The sequence below is a fragment of the Muscardinus avellanarius genome (assembly GCF_963383645.1).
Source record: "Muscardinus avellanarius genome assembly, chromosome: 3".
Lineage (NCBI taxonomy): Eukaryota > Metazoa > Chordata > Mammalia > Rodentia > Gliridae > Muscardinus > Muscardinus avellanarius.
The window spans coordinates 7,172,883-7,191,405 of record NC_137788.1 but is presented as its reverse complement, the minus strand read 5'-3'; positions in this window follow the sequence as shown (position 1 = coordinate 7,191,405).

Sequence of the window (18,523 nt, the reverse complement as noted above, 5' to 3'; positions counted from 1 at the left end):
TTTGGTACTGGGGATGGAACCCAGGGGCTTCTACCTCTAAGCTACACACCCAGCCCTATTTTGTTTTTATTTTGAAACAGGGTCTCACTAAGTTGCAGAGGGCCTCACTCAGGAGCTAAGTCTGGCTGTGAACCTGTGATCCCCCTGTCTCAGCCTCCCAAGTACTGGGATTACATACCTGGCTTTATTTTTTAATTTTTATTTGCAAACAGTCTTGCTAGGCTGACAAGAATCTTTCGCTACTTGCTGAGATTGTCCTCGAATTCGGGAACCTCCTCTCTCAGCCTTCTGAGGACCAGGATTACAAGTGTGTGCCGCCACTCTCGGCTGGGCCAGGGAATTCTGGGGCTCAGAGGCTGGGGGAGGACAGAAATCGTTTCCCCTGGAGCCTCGGAGGTGCTATGGTTTGAAATGGTGGGGCTCTTTTTCTTATTCAACTAAGGTTGGTTGAATAGAAAAATTAACGGGCGGCTCAGTGCAGCTTTAACAAACATTTATTACAAAATCAGTAGGAAACAGATCAGTAGGAAATAGAGAAGAGAAAGAAGTAGCGTGCTGACCCGCATGCTGGGGAGCCCGAAAATGGAACTCCGGCCCCTTTTGGGGACCTCGACCTCTGAATAGATTTTGTATTGGTATCTGTCTCATCAGCGTTACCAAGGCAATGGTTAGTTACTTTTTCCTTAGCCAGGTGGGGCCTCTTTGTCTCCGGACAGCGCACTTGTTCCCAAGTGCGACGGTCAAGAATCTACCTGGCCCTCGGCTCTATTATATTGGGCAGTATTGGTTGCTCATCAACTAGCATGCTTTGAAGCCGCACACAAAGTTTACCTTTCCTATGCCCAAGCCGGATCCCAGAGGAGAGGAGGTAAACAGGGGCACCGATGCCTCTATTGCAATTTTAGGGCTAATGGCCTCAGTTGACTCTAAGGCTTTTACTGTAGGTTAATGATTAGAATGAAGGGCAAAGACGGAGAGGACCTCTGCCTTGTCATCGCAGCAGCCCTCTCCCTGCCTGAGCGCCTGCGCAGCACCTAAGCTCTGACTAGATTTTACACTTTGGAAATTATCAAAGCAATTCCCCAATACCAGCACCTTAATGCATTTTGATGCCTCTTCCCAATACTGGCACAGGAGGGAGATGGGACCTGCTGACACCTGGGCTTCTGGGCTCCTGAACCAGAAGGGACTCATTTCTGTTGATTCCAGTCTCCCCATGTATAATACTTTGTCCTGGCAGCGTCATTCCAGGAAAGAAAAGCACCGTGTCAAAGACAGTTATCACGGAGCCTGTGGCGTGCAGTGCAGAGCGGCTGCCCGACAAGCATCCCCGGTGTCCCTGTGCGCCTCCTTGGGGATGGTGCAGCCGGTGGCCCTGTCGAGAGGAGCAGCCCAGGCTTCCAGCAGCATCTGCGCCTGCTGGTGTCTGGTCTCCTGACTGAGCCCCGGGAGGACAGAGCCAGAGAACCGAGGAGGAGGGAGGAGCGCTCCATGCATCCTGGCCAGCAGGCCAGCGCCCCAGGGGGAGCACAGAGGTGACCTCATGCTCCCCCAAACACTCAGGGCCCCTCCCAGTGCTGCCGCAGTGCCCAGAGGGAGCTGTCCCCACCCCACCACGCTGGCTGGTCCAGCCCTCCCCTCCCCTGCACGCAGCCATGGACCAGCAGGTCTCCAGAGCCAAGACTCCAGGGGACGTTTATCGTTTGCATGCTTTGGGGGCGAGGCAAGCTCTTTCCACTTCCCCAGGGCAGCTGGATCATAAACCCTGGATTCCTCAGCCTCACATCTGCACAGCTGCTCACCGCGGCCGGGAACGCAGGGGGCAGGGGTGGGGGGCAGGCTGCAGAGGGTGTGCCCCGCCTCCCTCTAGCATCGGAATGATGGCTTACAGATGGAAAAACTGAGGCCCAGAGGAACTAAGGACTTTTTGTATTATTTTCTCTTATTCTTTTATTTTGAAACAGGGTCACAATAAGCGGCAGAGGGCCTAAGTAGCTGAGGCTGGCTGCGAACCTGCGATCCTCCTGTCTCAGCCTCCCCGGTACTGGGGTTACAAGCGTGCGCCACCGCGCCCGGCTGTGTCTGCCTTTTGGAAGCCAGCATGCTTGTTGACAGCAGAATCCGGCCTTTGGGCTTCTCGTCCAGGTTTTGGTCCCCGCTAGGTGACTGTGAGCGGTACACCACGAGCGCCCACTGAGACCCGACCTGTGGCGTCGGCGTGGAGCCCCGAGCGCCTGGTGCCGTCCAGCGCCTGCACGGCAGGAGAGTCGCAGTTGAGCCGGCTTGGTCCGCGGACTTCAGCTGAGAATCTGGGCCGCTGGTGGAGCTGTTGGGAGCTCCCCAAGGTTCCCACTTATTTATTTTACCATCATAGCCCTCTGCAATATTTCGGCATCACCGAGACGACAGCCCAAATCTCCTGGCCCCTGGCCCCTGTCCAACCCCACATGTTGGGGACGGAGGGGGGTAGAAAAAACGCACCAACTGCTCCTGCCCCCGCCACCTGGGAAAACAGTGACCCAGAAATCAAACCCCGCCGTCCCTTCCAGGGGCCTTGTTCTTTCTGGGGTCCCCCGAGGAGGAGCGCTCTGAAGGCGAGAGGAACCGAATCGGGCGCAATCTCTCTGCTCAGATTTTTGCTTTTGCTGTCATGGTGAGTGAGGACCGAGGATTTCCCAGACTACGGCCACGAGGGAAGCACGCTGGGTGTGGAGCGCGTAGCTCCCAGGAACTGTGCGCGTTTCCCCTGGGTCAGCATGGGGATCTGGGTCAGCTCCAGGATCCAGTCCAGCCAGCACACAGGAGCCCCCCGCCGCCCCGCCGACCGCTGGATCCCAGGCCCCAGCCTCACTTCTTGTGGCGAAGCTGTTTCTGTGCTTTATAGAAATGGAATCCCACGCTGTGTCCAGGATGGGTTGAAGCCAATAGCGTTTGTCTCTGGAGTCGCCCTTCTCCCTCCCTCCAGCCCCGGAAGGGCCGGCAGGGGAAGAAGGCGCTTTCTAAGAGCACCCAGGCCGGGGATTGCACAGCCTCAGCCCAGCTGTGAAGTGGGCTTTGAAAGATGTGTTTTTCTTTTGGGAACTAGGGGTTGAAGCCGGGGGCATTCTATCTCTAAGTTACACCCCCAGCCCTATTTTATTTTTGGTTTGAAACAGGGTCTCGCTACGTTGCTGCCGCGTTGTGCTGGATTCCTTGAACCTGTGATCCTCCTGTCTCGGGCTCTAAGTGTGTTTGCATGGCATAGCCCCGGCTTCCTAGGTCCACAGCCTTCTCTGATGGGGATGGAGTAAAGAGGGTCAGGCAGAGCCAGCCGGCAGCCTGGCACAAGGTCCTCAGAACCTGAGCCCCAGAAGCTGTTGCTTCTCCTTGGGAGGACACCCCCAGTCCTATTTTTTATTCTTTATTTTGAAACAGGGTCTCATTGAGTTGCAAAGGGCCTCACTAGCCGAGGCTGTCTGTGAACCACGACCCTCCTGTCTCAGCCTCCCAAATGGTGGGATTACAAGCGTCTGCCACCACACCTGGCTTCTTTTCTTTCTTTTTAACAGGCCCAGCTGCAAATTTCCTCTAAGCCAAACTGTCTGCTTTCTAGATTTTATTATTTATTTATTTATTTATTTATTTATTTATTTATTTATTTATTTATGGTACTGGGGATGGAACCCAGAGACTTTCTACCTTTAGGTATACTCCCAGACCTATTTTTTATTTTATTTGGAAACAGGGTCTCACTAAGTTGCCGAGAGCCTCACTAAGTAGCTGAGGCTGGCTTCGAACCTGTGCGATCCTCCAGTCTCAGCCTCCCAAGCGCGGGGATGACAAGCGTGCGCCACCACGCCCGGTATGCTTTCTAGCTTTTATAAGCAGTAATATCAACAAAGAAACCCCAAAGGTGGCTGGGGTCGGGGTGCTGTCTCTCCAAGCTGCCTGCACCCACCGGGGAACCTGGACCCGCCTCTTCAGAGAGGCCGGCTGTGCTGGGGCTGCATCGGGACCTTTGGGTCACCTGCGTGGGGCGAGCGGCCTGCTGGGTCAGCAGCGGCGGGGAAGGGCGGGGAAACGAGGTGTCTGCAGAGTGCAGGCTTACGAGGTGCCAGGGGACCGTTGCGAGGGAATGTACCCGGCTGCGGGCGACCCCGGGAAAACAATCCCACAACACAGCAGCTCCTAGGTGACAGAGAGCAAAGCAGGAGTCTGTTTGGGAACCGATTTCAGCTTCTGCTTCCAAGGCCCTAGTAATCTGAGCAGCGGTGAGTGTAATGTTTACTCGGGAAACTATGAAAAGTCATCTAACGACGTCCTCTCCGCGGCTTGCATCCTCGGCTCGCTGGGTTCCGAGGGCCGCCGCCACCTAATCAGAGCGAGAGGCGCAGGGCCAGCTGGCCGCAAGGCGCCCTCCATCCCTGGCCCGCTGTCAGCGCGGGGCCCTGGGAAGTCACCGGGGTCCAACAGGCCGGGCTCCCTGCTTGTAGCAAGGAAATTGGAGGTAGTGTTGCTGGCAGCCTCCATGTCTGGCCCAGCAGGCAGGCCAGAGAGAAGACAAATCCATGTCTCAACCAAACCTTGCCTTTTATTTTATTTTTTTGCAGAAACGGGGATGGAACCCAGGGGCGTTGTACCTCTGAGCTACACCCCCAGCCCTATATTTTAGTCTTTTTTATTTTTTGAAACAGGGTCTCACTGAGTTGCAGAGGGCCTCACTAAGTAGCTGAGGCTGGCTGCGAACCGCGATCCTCCTGTCTCAGCCTCCCAAATGCTGGGATTACAAGCGTGCGGCACCGCACCCACACCCAGTCCTTTTTTTAAATCCTTTTTTAAAAAAATTTTATTTTGGTACTGGGGACGGAACCCCCAGGGGCATTCTACCTTCAAGCTACACTCCCAGCCCTATTTTTTAGTTTTTTTTTTTTTTTTTAAATTTTTTGAAACAGGGTCTCACTGAGTTGCAAAGGGCCTCACTAAGTAGCTGAGGCTGTCTGTGAACCGTGATCCTCACCCAGGGCAGCAGGCAGCCAGGTAACCTTCTGGTGCGGGGCGCAGGGGCCTGGGTAGTCCGGGCACCTCGCACCTGGAGCTGGGCTCTTTCCGGCCACTCGGCAGCCCGGAGACAGCAGTGGCACTTGGCTTTTTTTTTTTTTTTTTTTTTTTGGTAGTACTAGGGACATTCTACTTCCGAGCCACATCTCCACATTCCTATCTCTACTTTATTTTTTATTTTTAAACAGGTTCTTGTTGAGGGCTTTGCTAAATTGCTGAGGCTGGCCTCAACCTGTGATCCTAACACTCCCAAGAACTGGGATTACAGGTGTATACCACCATACCTGGCTTGGCTGGTGTGTGTGTGTGTGTGTGTGTGTGTGTGTGTGTGTGTGTGAGACTGGGGATGGAACCCAGGGGCATTCTCTCTCTGAGCTACACCTCCAGCCCTATTTTTTATTCTTTATTTTGAAACAGGGTCTCACTGAATTGTAAAGAGCCTCACTAAGTAGCAGAGGCTGGTCACGAACTGCGATCCTCCTGTCTCAGCCTCCCAAATGCTGGGATTACAAGCGTGCACCACCACGCCCGGCTTGGCTGATGTTTCAAGGGTGTGTGTGTGTGTGTGTGTGTGTGTGTGTTTGAAAGCTCTCAAATTTATTTCTCCTTCCTTCTCCTCCTCTTCATCTCCTTCTTCCTCATCCCCTTTTCCTCTTCATCCTCCCCACCCCTTCTTCTCCTCCTCCTTTCTTCTCCTTCTCCTTCTCCTTCTCCTCTTCCTCTTCTCTTCCTCCTCCTCCTCCTCCTCCTCCTCCTTCCAATTGGTACATTATGGTTACACATAATACTGAGGTTCGCTGTTACCTATTTGCACGAAAGCTCCCAACTCAGAGTCCCCAGCTCATCAGTATGCGGCCACAGACACACCTGGTTGCCACATCGGCCTCTGGGCACTGGGCCTGCGACCTCCGGACAGCACCCTCTTTGTTTGCTGTGGGCACTACAGTTCAGTGGTTAGACAAACACCAGCTGGCCGCAGCCCCAGTTAGCTGGACGATCACTGCCAGGTTTACTCAGAGGAAGAATAAACAAATATACATGCTTTAAAAGCCAACTTTGGGGGTTTTATCCTAAAAGACAGTTTCTGCGGAGTCCCAGGCTGGGGTATCTTTTTTTTTTTTTTTTTTTACCATACTGGGGATGGAACCCAGGGGCATTCTACCTCTATGCTGCACCCCCAGCCCAATTTTTTATTCATTATTTTGAAACAGAGTCTCACTGAGTTGCAAAGGGCCTCACTAAGTAGTAGCTGAGGCTGTCTGCAAACCATGATCTTCCTGTGGCAGCCTCCCAAATGCTGGGATTACAAGCGTGTGCCAACATGTCCGGCTTATTTTTTATTTATTTATTTATTTTTTGGTGGTACTGGGGGTGGAACCCAGAGGCTTTCTACCTCCGGGCTATACTCCCAGACCTATTTTCTATTTTATTTGGAAACAGGGTCTCACTAAGTTGCTGAGAGCCTCACTAAGTAGTTGAGGCTGGCTTCGAACCTGTGCGATCCTCCTGTCTCAGCCTCCCAAGTACTGGGATTACAAGCTTGCGCCACCACACTCAGCTTATTTTTAAATTTTAAAACAGGGTCTCCCTAGGTTGATGAGAGTCTTACTACTTGCTGAGGCTATCCTCAAATCTGAGATCCTCCTGTCTCAGCCTCCTAAGTACTGAGATTACAGGTGTGTGCCACCATGTCCAGCTTATAATGACCTCTTTAAAACTCTGTCTTTAAAGTTGGGCGTGGTGGCGTACGCTTGTCATCCCAGCATTCGGGAGGCTGAGACCGGAGGATCGCGGTTCGCGGACAGCCTCAGCTACTTAGTGAGGCCCTCTGCAACTCAGTGAGACCTGGTTTCAAAATAAAGAATAAAAAAAAAAAAAATAGGGCAGGGGGTGTAGCTCGGAGGTCGAATGCCTCTGGGTTCCATCCCCAGACCCGCAACAAACAAACAAACAAACAAAAAACCCTCCGTCTTCAAATATTGTCACATTTAGAAATACTAGGGTTTAGGCCGGGCGTGGTGGCGCACGCTTGTAATCCCCGCACTTGGGAGGCGGAGACAGGAGGATCGCGCAGGTTCGAAGCCAGCCGCGCTGGCTTAAGAGACACTGTTTCCAAATAAAAATATAAAATAGGTCTGGGAGTGTAGCCCGGAGGAAGAAGGGCTTCCAGGAACCCCAGTACCACCAAAAAAAAAAAAAAAGAAATACTAGGGTTTAGGACCCAACGGATGAATTTATTAACCCCTTATCATACTGTATCATCAAGTTTATATAAAAATATAGCAAATGTAAACTACCCTAGAGTGACAGGATGCAGATTATGGTCACCGGCCTGGGCTGGGGAGCAGGAAGGTGGGGGGCAGGCCACCTGGGGGCTTGGGTAAATCTTTTAGAGCGATGGATAGACAGGTTCATTATACTGACCGTGGAGCCGTTTTCACCGGTGCTCAAGAGAGTCAAAAGCTACGACTGGGCTGGGGGTGGAGTTCAGCAGCAAAGCAGGTGTCTAGCAGGTGCGAGGCTCTGGGTTCAACCCCTACTGCTGCGAGAAATAAAAAAAGGGGGGGGGAAGCCAGGCGTGGTGGCGCACGCTTGTCATCCCAGCATTCGGGAGGCTGAGACCGGAGGATCGCAGTTTGCAGCCAGCCTCAGCTACTTAGTGAGGCCCTCTGCAACTCAGTGAGACCCTGCTTCAAAATAAAGAATAAAAAAATAGGGCTGGGGGTGGAGCTCAGAGGTAGAACGTCCCTGGGTTCCATCCCCAGTACCACAAAAAAGCGGGAGGAATTTAGCTGAGTGGGGGGGCACAGGGCTGTAATCCTGGTACTTGGGAGGCTGAGACAGGAGGACCACAGGCTCGAGGCTGGCTTCAGCAAGATAGTGGGGTTCTCAGCAACTTACAGAGACCTTGTTTCAAAATAAAAAATAAAATAGAGCTGGGTGTGCGGCTGACGTAATCACAGGAGCCTGCAGAGCAGGGGCGCGCCTGGGCATTGTTGATGGCCAAAGAGGATGCGGAGGAGACGAGCCGCAGAGGAGGGCTCGAGGTGCCCCAGCTTCTGGGAGGGTGGAGAGGCTGTGGGGAGGGGTGAGCGGTGACCCTGGCCCACCGACAGCCAGCAGAGGGGCAGGACCCATCCTAGAGCTGCAAGAACCCGCGCTGCGAGCACCCGGAATGCATTGGGAAGTGAATTCCTTCTCTGAGCACAGAATACAGGTGAGCCCACCTGGACTTCAGCCTATCAAATAACAAGTGACCTATAAAGCTAACGCATAGGCATTTTTTTGCCTACTGGGGATTGACCTCAGGGGCATTCTGCCTCGTGGTCCTCTGGTCTCAACCTCCCAGATGCTGTCAAAGTGGCATTTTATTTTATTTTATTTGGGAGGGTCTGGGGGTGGAACCCAGAGGCATCTGACTTCCAAGCTACACACCCTGCCCCATTTTTTACTCTTTATTTTGAAACAGGGTCTCACTAAGTAGCTGAGGCTGTCTGCGACCTGAGATCCTCTGGTCTCAGCCTCCTGAAAGCTGGGATTACAAGCGTGCGCCACCACGCCTGGCTCAAAGTGGTATATATATATATATATTTTTTTTTTTGGTGGTACTGGGGGTGGAACCCAGAGGCTTTCTACCTCCAGGCTATACTCCCAGACCTATTTTCTATTTTATTTGGAAACAGGGTCTCACTAAGTTGCTGAGAGCCTCACTAAGTAGCTGAGGCTGGCTTCGAACCCGTGCGATCCTCCTGTCTCAGCCTCCCAAGCGCGGGGATGACAAGCGTGCGCCACCACGCCCGGCTACCAAAGTGGTATTTTAAAAATAATAGTTTTCCTAGTCGGCCAGAGCCTGCTCAACTGAGCCTCCCAGCTAGAGCTGAGGTCTCCCTCTAGGACCACTCAGGTACTCTCTGGTTCCTCAGCGTGACTGACCACGTCCTAGAACTCCTGACAAGCAAAGAGAGGTAGACGATAGGCCTGGCAGTTCCTCAAAAGCTTAAATACCACGTTGCCATGGAATCCAGACTCCACTGGAACCTGGGATCCTCGGGTCCCAGCCTCCCAAGTACTGGGGTCCCAGGCCTGCGCCCCCAGCCCGGCTGCGGCCACGCCCTTCACAAGCGTTTGGAGAACTCGCTTGTACCCTGGCCTGGAGCTTTGTACCCTGGAGTGTAAAAGGCACCGTAAGGCCGGTGGAGAGATGCTTGTTCAACGTGGAGACTTCCTGAGGGCTGCACGGTCCTCACCTGGAGGAATCCCTGCTGCCCGCGCGCCTGGGTGGGGTGGGCGCCGCCACCGGTCCCTGGGGCTGTGGGCGCCCCCGGACGAGGCCTGAGCCCCGGCGGCCCGTTGGTGGACCTCAGCCCTTTTCAGCCTGCGCATCCCCGTGGGGCTAAACGCCGCCCTCTTTTCTTGGCTGGAGGCTGACCACGTTTTCTAAGGCTCCAAGTTGCCGGGTGGAGGTGGCTAAAGGGTCACAAGCAAAGCTGGGAATCTTGGATTGCGCTGCGGAGACAGCTGGTCCGGGGGCTCGAGAGGAGCCCGCCCCGCTCCCCTTTCCTGCGGTCTCGGCCTCCGCCCAAACTCCAGGGCTCAGGCAAGAGGGGGCCGGACCTTCAGAGAAGGTTCTCCGAGTCGCCCCACTGTGTGCACTTCTAGGTGCTGAATTATCCTACTGGAGAGCCAAACGATTTGTAAGGGAAAATGGCCCTTCTTTGATAAAAAAAAAAAAAAGGTAATCAACTTTTAGCCAGGCGTGGTGGCGCACGCCTGTCATCCCAGTACTTGGGAGGCTAAGACGGGAGGATCGCAGGTTCGCGGCCAGCCTCAGCTACTAAGGCCCTTCACAACTTAGTGAGACCCTGTTTCAAAATAAAGGCTAAAAAAATAGGCCTGGGGTGTGGTCTGGAGATAGAATGCCCCTGGGTTCCATCCTCAGTATTGCAAAAATAAATAAATAAACTAACGTTTGCATTTACCACCATCAGCACCAGGCTACCAGCTGACCTTCCTCCTTGGTTTCCATTCTGTTTTTTCCATTTTATGTTATGACTCAAAACAAATGTTCCCTTTCCTAGGGCAGCACAGCTCCTGCTTGGGATCTGCGGTGGTAAAGGGGCGCCTGGGCGATGAACCTGGTGTCTGGCTTCTGGAGTGGAGCCTATTACAGTTTACCTTTCCGGAAGAAGGACTCTCCACACAGGCCCTGGTGATGGCGGGCACAGCTTCTCTCCCAAGAAACTGCCTGAAGGCCATTTTCTCTCTTGGCAGCTGCTAGGCACTGGGCAGGAGACGGTGGCCAGGGCCTCAGCCAGGTGAGACTCAGGCTCACTTTCTTCCACGCCATATGGGGGCGAGAGCTGCCATGGCCCCCAGCCCCCGAGAGAAAGACCTTAAGGAGAGGATTCGGCGCGCTCAGCCCAGGGGTCCCGATGGGGCCGCACAGGAAACCAGGGAAGGTCAGGCAGAGGGTGGCGATCCTGGCTGGGTGCGGTGGGCCCACACTGGCAATCCCAGTACCTGGAGGCCGAGAGGGGAAGATAGCAAGTTTGAGGCCAGCCTCCGCAACATTGTGGGACCCTGTTTCAAAATTAAAAATTAAAGTTAAGCCGGGCATGGTGGCATGGGCTTATAATCCCTGTGCTTGGGAGGTGGAGACAGGAGGATCGCGCAGGTTTGAAGCCAGCCTCGCTGGCTTAAGAGACCCTCTTTCCAAATAAAAATATAAAAAATAGGTGTCTGGGAGTGTAGCCGGAGGTAGAAGGGTTTCCAGGAACCCCACCACCACAAAAAAAAAAAAAAAATAAAAATAAAGTTAAGCTGGTCGTGGTGGTGCACGCTTGTAATCCCCGCGCTTGGGAGGCGGAGACAGGAGGATCGCACAGGTTCGAAGCCAGCCTCTATGGTTTAAGAGACCCTGTTTCCAAATAAAATATAAAATAGGTCTGGGAGTGTAGCCCGGAGGTAGAAGGGTTCCATCCCCAGTACCACCACACACACACACACAAAAAGTTCATCTTGCGCAGAGTGGAAGGAAGGCGGCCCTGACCTATCTCTGCAGTTTGGTCAGCAAGCCCGCCCTCCCTCTGGACACATTCCTCCATGCTCCCAGAATGCAACAGGCCGCCGCAGAACCTCTGCCCCGTTCCTTCCCACTGCCTTTCTCTCCTGGACCTCTCCACCCTCCCCTCAAAGCAGAGTGAGGCCAGGCTGGCCTACATCTCATCCCAGGACTTGGGAGGCCGAAACAGGAGGATCGCAGGTGTGAGGACAGCCTCAGCGAGTAGTGAGACTCTCATCAACCCAGCAAGACCCTGTTTCAAAATAAAAATGAAAATAAGAGCCGGGCGTGGTGGCGCAGGCTTGTCATCCCAGCATTCGGGAGGCTGACACAAGAGGATCAGGGTTCTCAGAGTTTCTGCTACTTAGTGAGGCCCTTTGCAACTTAGTGAGACTCTGTTTCAAAATAAAGGATTAAAAAAACAAAACAAAACAAAAAAAGGGAGCTGGGCGTGGTGGCGCACGCTTGTAATCTCAGCACTTGGGAGGCTGAGACAGGAGGATCGCACAGGTTCGAAGCCAGCCTCAGCTACTGAGTGAGGCTCTCAGCAACTTAGTGAGACCCTGTTTCCAAATAAAATATAAAATAGGTCTGGGAGTATAGCCCGGAGGTAGAAAGCCTCTGTGTTCCACCCCCAGTACCACCAAAAAAAAAAAGAAAAAAGAAAAAGGGTTGGGGGTGTAGCTTGGAGGTAGAATGCCTCTGGGTTCCATCCCCAGCACCACACACACACACACACACACACACACACACACACACACACACACGTCCGCGCGCGCACACACACACACACACCATCAGGTGAGCCAGGCTGGTGGCCTAGCTTGTCATCCCAGTACTTCGGAGGCTGAGACAGGAGGCTCATGGTTCACAGCCAGCCTCAGCTGCTTAGCGAGGCCTTCTGCAACTTGGTGAGAGCCTGTTTCAAAATTAAAAGAAAACAAAAATGGGCTCCGGTGTAGCTTGGGGGTAGAATGCCCCTGGGTTCCATCTCCAGTACCACAAAATAAATAAATAATAATAATAAAACAGGGCTGGAGGTGTAGCTAGGAGGTTGAAGGCCCCTGGGTTCAATTCCCCACTACCAAAAAAAACGAAGAGCCAGGAGTGCTCCCGGGGTCTCACCCGCCCGCGACACCCAGCTCTGTCTTCTGGGCGCAGCCTCCGTCGTCGGGGCCCTTCTCCTGTTCCCACGGCGCCCCTAGTTGCAGAGATGGAACTTAGGATCCTTCTGTCTCCCCAGGATGTCACCTCTGCTGGAACAGGGCAAGGAGAGGGCACGTCATGTTAGTCTCCGTGGCCGCCTAGCACCCGGCTGATCCTGCCTTCTGGTTAGTTTTCATTTAGTATAAAGAGCTCCCTCTGCCCATAGCAGACGAGCAAAGGACTCGCTCCCCAGCCCCGTGCCAGTGCGTAAATACCCGCCGGGCCCTGGTTTGGCATAGGGGCTCCAGGAGCCTGGAAAGAGAAGCCGCAAGCCAGGAGGGCAGCGGGAGGGCGCAGGGTGCCCAGCCTTGTCTTTTCCTGCCAGGCGCAGGCTGGCTCTGCTCCTCACGCGGGCTCAGAGACCCGCAGTACCCCTGGGAATTCGGCAGAGACAGATACCTCAGGGTGTCACGCACGGCACACGGTCTGGGGCAGAGACCCAGCTCGGCTCCCAGCTCAGGATTCTTGCAGGCTGCGGGACGGTGGGAGAAGGGAGCCGCTTTTTATGCCCATTGGAATAGGAATCCAGTTCTGTGCACCTTGGAGTGACTTTTATGGTGAACAGCCCCACGACTTGCATTCCACATCTTGTTTTTTGTTTTTTTTAGTCACTGAGTTTGAGTTACTCCAACCTACATCCTTACGCTGATTTTTAAAAAATTATTTTGAAATAGGGTCTCACTGAGTTGCCGAGGGCCTCACTAAGTAGCTGAGGCTGTCCGCGAACCGGGATCCTCCGGTCTCAGCCTCCCAAATGCTGGGATGACAAGCGTGCGCCACCACGCCCGGCTGCGTAGCATTTTTGCTGTGAGTTTACAGGATTTTCCAAGGAGTGAGTGAGTGGGAGCCGGAAGCGGGGAAGCTCGGTCCTTCCCGGCCAGCCAGGGCAGGTGCGTCCCCAGCCGGCGGCCCCGGGACCCTCTAGGATGGGTTTCCTCTGTTTTTCTCTCTTCTCTTCTTCGTTTGGTACTGTGAATTGAACCCAGGGACATTCTACCTCGGAGCTACACACCCAGCCCTATTTTATTTTGAAACAGGGCCTAAGTTGCCTGGGAACTTGCGATCCTCCTGTTTCAGCCTCCCAAGCACTGAAATTACGAGCGTGCACCACCATGCCCAGTTTTTTTTGGTGGCACTGAGGGTGGAACCCAGGGGCTTTTCTACCTCCAGGCTATACTCCCAGACCTATTTTATACTTTATTTGGAAACAGGGTCTCACTAAGTTGCTGAGAGCCTCACTAAGTATCTGAGGCTGGCTTCGAACCTGCGCGATCTCCTGTCTCTGCCTCCCAAGTGCGGGGATTACAAGCGTGCGCCACCACGCCCAGCTCTCAGGTTTTTTTTTTTTTTTTTGTGGTACTGGGGTTCCTGGAAGCCCTTCTACTTCTGGGCTACACTCCCAGACCTATTTTTACATTTTTATTTGGAAACAGGGTCTCCTAAGCCAGCGCGCGCGGCTGGCTTCGAACCTGCGCGATCCTCCTGTCTCCGCCTCCCGAGCGCGGGGATGACAAGCGTGCGCCACCACGCCCGGCTCTCAGTTTGTTTTTTAAAAAATAATTCTGAATTGCTGAGGCTGGCTTCAAACCTGTGCGTCTCCTGTCTCAGCCTCCCAAGTGCGGGGAGTATAGGTGTGCGCTGTGCCACCATGCCTGGCTCCGGCTCCAAGCACTTTTTTTTTTCTTCAGTACTGGGGATGGAACCCAGGGGGATTCTACCTCCAAGCTGCACTCCCAGCCCTATTTTTTAGTCTTTATTCTGAAACAGGGTCTCACTGAGTTGCAAAGGGCCTCGCTAAGTAGCTGAGGCTGGCCTCGAATTGAGATTCTCCGGTCTCTGCCTCCCAAATGCTGGGCTTACCAGCGTGCCCACCACGCCGGGCTTGGCTTTCAAGCCCGGTTTTCTGTCTACTCTCCTCCCTCTTGAGCCTTGGGTCGCCTGGACTGCTGGAGGCAGGAGGGGCCGCACACCACGGCTTCCTCGGCTGTGGCAACACACGAGCTGACTTTCCCCTGGGAGGGGCTTTTGGGGTTCCTGGGGGACGCCAAGGAACGCTGAGACAGCCCAGGCCCCATGGGGTAGGACTGTGTACCAATGCGGCCGCCTGTCCTTGTTCTGACTTTAGGAATTTTGTTTTTGTTTTTTTGTAGTACCAGGGAATTGAACCCAGGGGCATCTTACCTCTGACCTACACTCCCAGCCCTATTTTATTTTTTATTTTGAAATAGGATCTTGCTAAATTGTGGAGGCTGTCCTCAAAGCTGTGATCTTCCTGTCTCAGTCTCCCAAGCCGACATTACAGGCACGCGCCACCATGCCTGGCTAGGACTTCTTGCTGCTGCGGTTTCCCGGGGGTGAGACACCAGCTGTCTGGCCCCCAAGCTGCAGGTGTGCCTGTCTTCTCTCTCCCAGTCTCTCCCGCCCTTTGTAGGCAGGCAGGGAGCAGGGGAAAGGCTGCAACATCCTACAACCCTAAAGAAGCCAGCTCCTGAGCTGGTGTGGTGGTGCGCACTTGTAATCCTAGTGCCTGGGAGGCTGAGACAGGAGGATCACAGGTTCGTGGCCAGCCTCAGCTACTTAGCGAGCTGCTCAGCATCTTGGTGAGACCCTGTAAACAAATAAGACACCTCCGGGCGGGCCTGCCGGGCTGGGCCAGCGCCTCACAGTAGAGCGTGGGAGCAGCTGGCGCCTGTTGGTTTGTTCTCTGCCCCAGGACCTTTGCCAGGATTGAAACGGAACTGATTTTTAACATCTTGTTCCATTTATATTAGCCGAGGGTAGTAGGCCAACAGTTAGTTTTAATAGCACAGCATGTCCTCTTTGCTGTATTGATGTTCCAGGCATTTCCCGTGTCCTGCAATTACCATAGTTACACCCAGGGGAGAGAGGGTTGGCAGGTGGAGCCGGTTTGGAGAACTAGGCTACTAGCGGCTGTAGAGAGGCGTTAGGCACCTCATGGACATAAATGGCTGCTGCTGCTCCGGGAATCACGCCCAAGGCTTAAAGAAAGAAGAAGGGGAAAGGGACACCGCTTGTCTTACCAGCTTCGTTTGGAAGGAAATCAAAGATTCTTCTAAAGACGTTCACGGTCTCCTGGGTGAGGTTGGGCCAGGGAGATGGGGCAGCTTGGTAGTTGAGCAACAGCGCCCGCCTGGCTGGGCGGCCCACGGCGTGCACGGTAACATCTGCTCCCCGGGGGAACCTTCCCCTTTGTTTCCATTCTCCCCTTGTTAGTAACTGGTCAGGAGCCCCCAGGCTCGTCCTGACACCGCGCTTCTTACTCCTGCGCGGGACGTTATCACAACGGCATTTCAACTTTGGCTCGAGAAAGTTCAGATATTACGTAATGATGGAGACGGACGTGAGGGTCTCAGGCCACTGGCACAGGAGGGGACCTTCGGAAGACCCAGGCAAGAACTGGAGGCAGAGCCGGCGCCGTGTGCGCGCCCGCAATCCCAGCACGGGGGAGGCTGGGAGGGGAGGATTCCGAGTACCTTGGTTCCGAGCGACACCCCAGCCCTACTTCTCCCTCCCTCCCTCCCTCCCTCCCTCCCTCCCTCCCTCCCTCCCTCTCTCTCTCCCTTCCTTCCTTCCCCTCCCTCCCTCCCCCCACCCCCCCCCCCCTCTTTCTTGGTGGTACTGGGGTTCCTGGAAGCCCTCCTATCTCCGGGCTACACTCCCAGACCTATTTTATATTTTTATTTGGAAACAGGGTCTCCGAAGCCAGCGCGGCTGGCTTCGAACCAGCGCGATCCTCCTGTCTCCGCCTCCCAGGCGCGGGGACCACAAGCGTGCCCACCGCCCGGCTCGCCTTTAGTTTCTGGAAGAGGGCCTCACTGAGTCGCAGAGGCCTCACTGAGTAGCTGAGGCTGGCCGCGAACCTGTGATCTTCCTGTCTCAGCCTCCCAAGTGCTGGGATTACAAGTGTGAACCACCATGCCTGGCTTCAGTGCAGTTTTTATTTAGGCTATTTTTAAATTTGAAGCGGGGTTATCACCCGATTGTGAGTCAAGGGGTCTCCTTTAGCCGGGCGTGGGGTGCACGCTTGTAATTCCAGTACTTGGGAGGCTGAGACAGGAGGATCGAAGGTTCAGCGACTTGTGAGGCTCTCCGTAATTTAGTGAGACCCTGTTTCAAAATAAGAAATTACACCGGGCGTGGTGGCGCACGCTTGTAATCCCCGCGCTTGGGAGGCTGAGACAGGAGGATCGCACAGGTTCGAAGCCAGCCTCAGCTACTTAGTGAGGCTCTCAGCAACTTAGTGAGACCCTGTTTCCAAACAAAATAGAAAATAGGTCTGGGAGTATAGCCCGGAGGTAGAAAGCCTCTGGGTTCTACCCCTAGTACCACAAATAAATAAATAAATAAATAAATAAATAAATAAATAAAAATAGGTCTGGGGGTATAGCTCAGAGATAGAATGCCCTTGGGTTCAATCCTCTGCACCAAAGAAACAAAACAGGACAAAAAAACAAAGCCGGGCGTGGTGGTGCGCACTTGTAATCCCAGGACTGGGGAGACTGAGACCGGAGGAGGATCGCGGTTCGTGGACAGCCCCAGCTACTTAGTGAGGCCCTTTGCAACTCAGTGAGACCCTGTTTCAAAGTAAAGAATAAAAAATAGGACTGGGGGTACAGATGTAGAATGCCTCTAGGTTCCCCTAGTACCACAAAAAAAGGGGGGGCTGGGGTAGAATAGCTGGGTTCAATCCTCAGTACCAAAAAACAACCCCCCCCCAAAAAAAAACCAACAACACTCCTTTTAAAAGTAAGGTCTAAAAAATTAAAAAAAAAATAAAAGTAAGGTGTATTTCAATTCACATGGATGTAGATAAATGAAAATGGGTTTGTTTGTTCAGTTTTTTTTTTTTTCAGTACTCAAAGTTTAACCTAGGGGCACTCTACGTCCAAGCTACACTTCCAGCCCGATTTTTAAATTCTTTATTTTTAAAACAGGGTCTCATAAATTGGAAAGGGCCTCAGCAAGTACCAGAGGCTGGCCTCGAACCTGCGACCCTCCAGTCTCAGCCTCCCAAATGCTGGGATTCCAACCGTGTACCGTCATGCCCAGCGATGGCTCTGTTTATTCTTAGAGGTCCAGCCCACTCCGCTCCCCAGGTTCTGTTAACAAATTCTTCCTCCATGGTTGAAGTGGGCGCTGGGCGGCCAGGGGAGGGCGGCACCCATGTTCTTCCAAGAGGACACCCAGTCTCTTCCCTTCCTCTGCTTGCGGCTCTTCCTCCCACCAGGGCAGCGGCGCACACGGGACCCCGACGCCAGGAGTGTTATTTAGTCTGGAAACTCTCAAAGGAAGTATCTGCTTGCATGTGAGCAATCTCTGGAATCCTCGGCCCCTGCCCGGTGTCCCCAATCTGCAGCACAGCCTTGGGGGGCTCCTGCGCGGCTTGCTCTGCTGGCCCCGGGGCTTCTGTCCTGCCTGTGGCTCAGGAGGGGTCCCCGGCCCGCGAGGCCCTGGAGGACAAGGAGCCTCTGAGGTCGGGCGCCACGGCACACGGGGAGCTGAGGGGGCGAGCCCGCAGGCCCAGGCCCCCCAGCGCGCTAACCCAGACCACAGGGGCCATTGTGGACTCGGAGGGCAGTGGGCGCCGGGGCTCGTTTCCCGAAACCGTGTCTTATTCTCAGCCCCGTCCTGGGCTGCCTCGGCCGCCCACCCCACACTTCCTGCCTTCCTCGCCCTTGGTTTTGTTTTTGGTACTGATTTTTTTTTTTTTTTTTTGCACTGTGGATGGAACCCAGGGGCGGTCTACCTCTGAGCTACACCCCCAGCCCTATTTCCTTCCTTCCTTCCTTCCTTCCTTCCTTCCTTCCTTCCTTCCTTCCTTCCTTCCTTCCTCCCTCCCTCCCTCCCTCCCTCCCTCCCTCCCTCCCTCTCTCTCTCTTTTTCTTGCAGAACTAGGTAGGGATGGATCCCAGGGGCATTCTACCTCTGAGCTACACCCCCAGCCCTATTTTTTATTCTTTATTTTGAAACAGGGTTTCCCTGAGTTGCAACAGACCTCTAAGTAGCTGAGGGTGTCTGCAAACTGCGATCCTCCAGCCTCAGCCTCCGAATGCTAGGACGACAAGCGTGCCCACCACGCCTGGCTGGTACTGGAAACTGAACCCTGCGGCATCCTGCCTCTGGGCTACATCTCTAGCCCTGGTTTATTTTTGTTTTTGAAACTGTCTCGCAATGAGGCGTTCACTAGGTTGCTGAGGC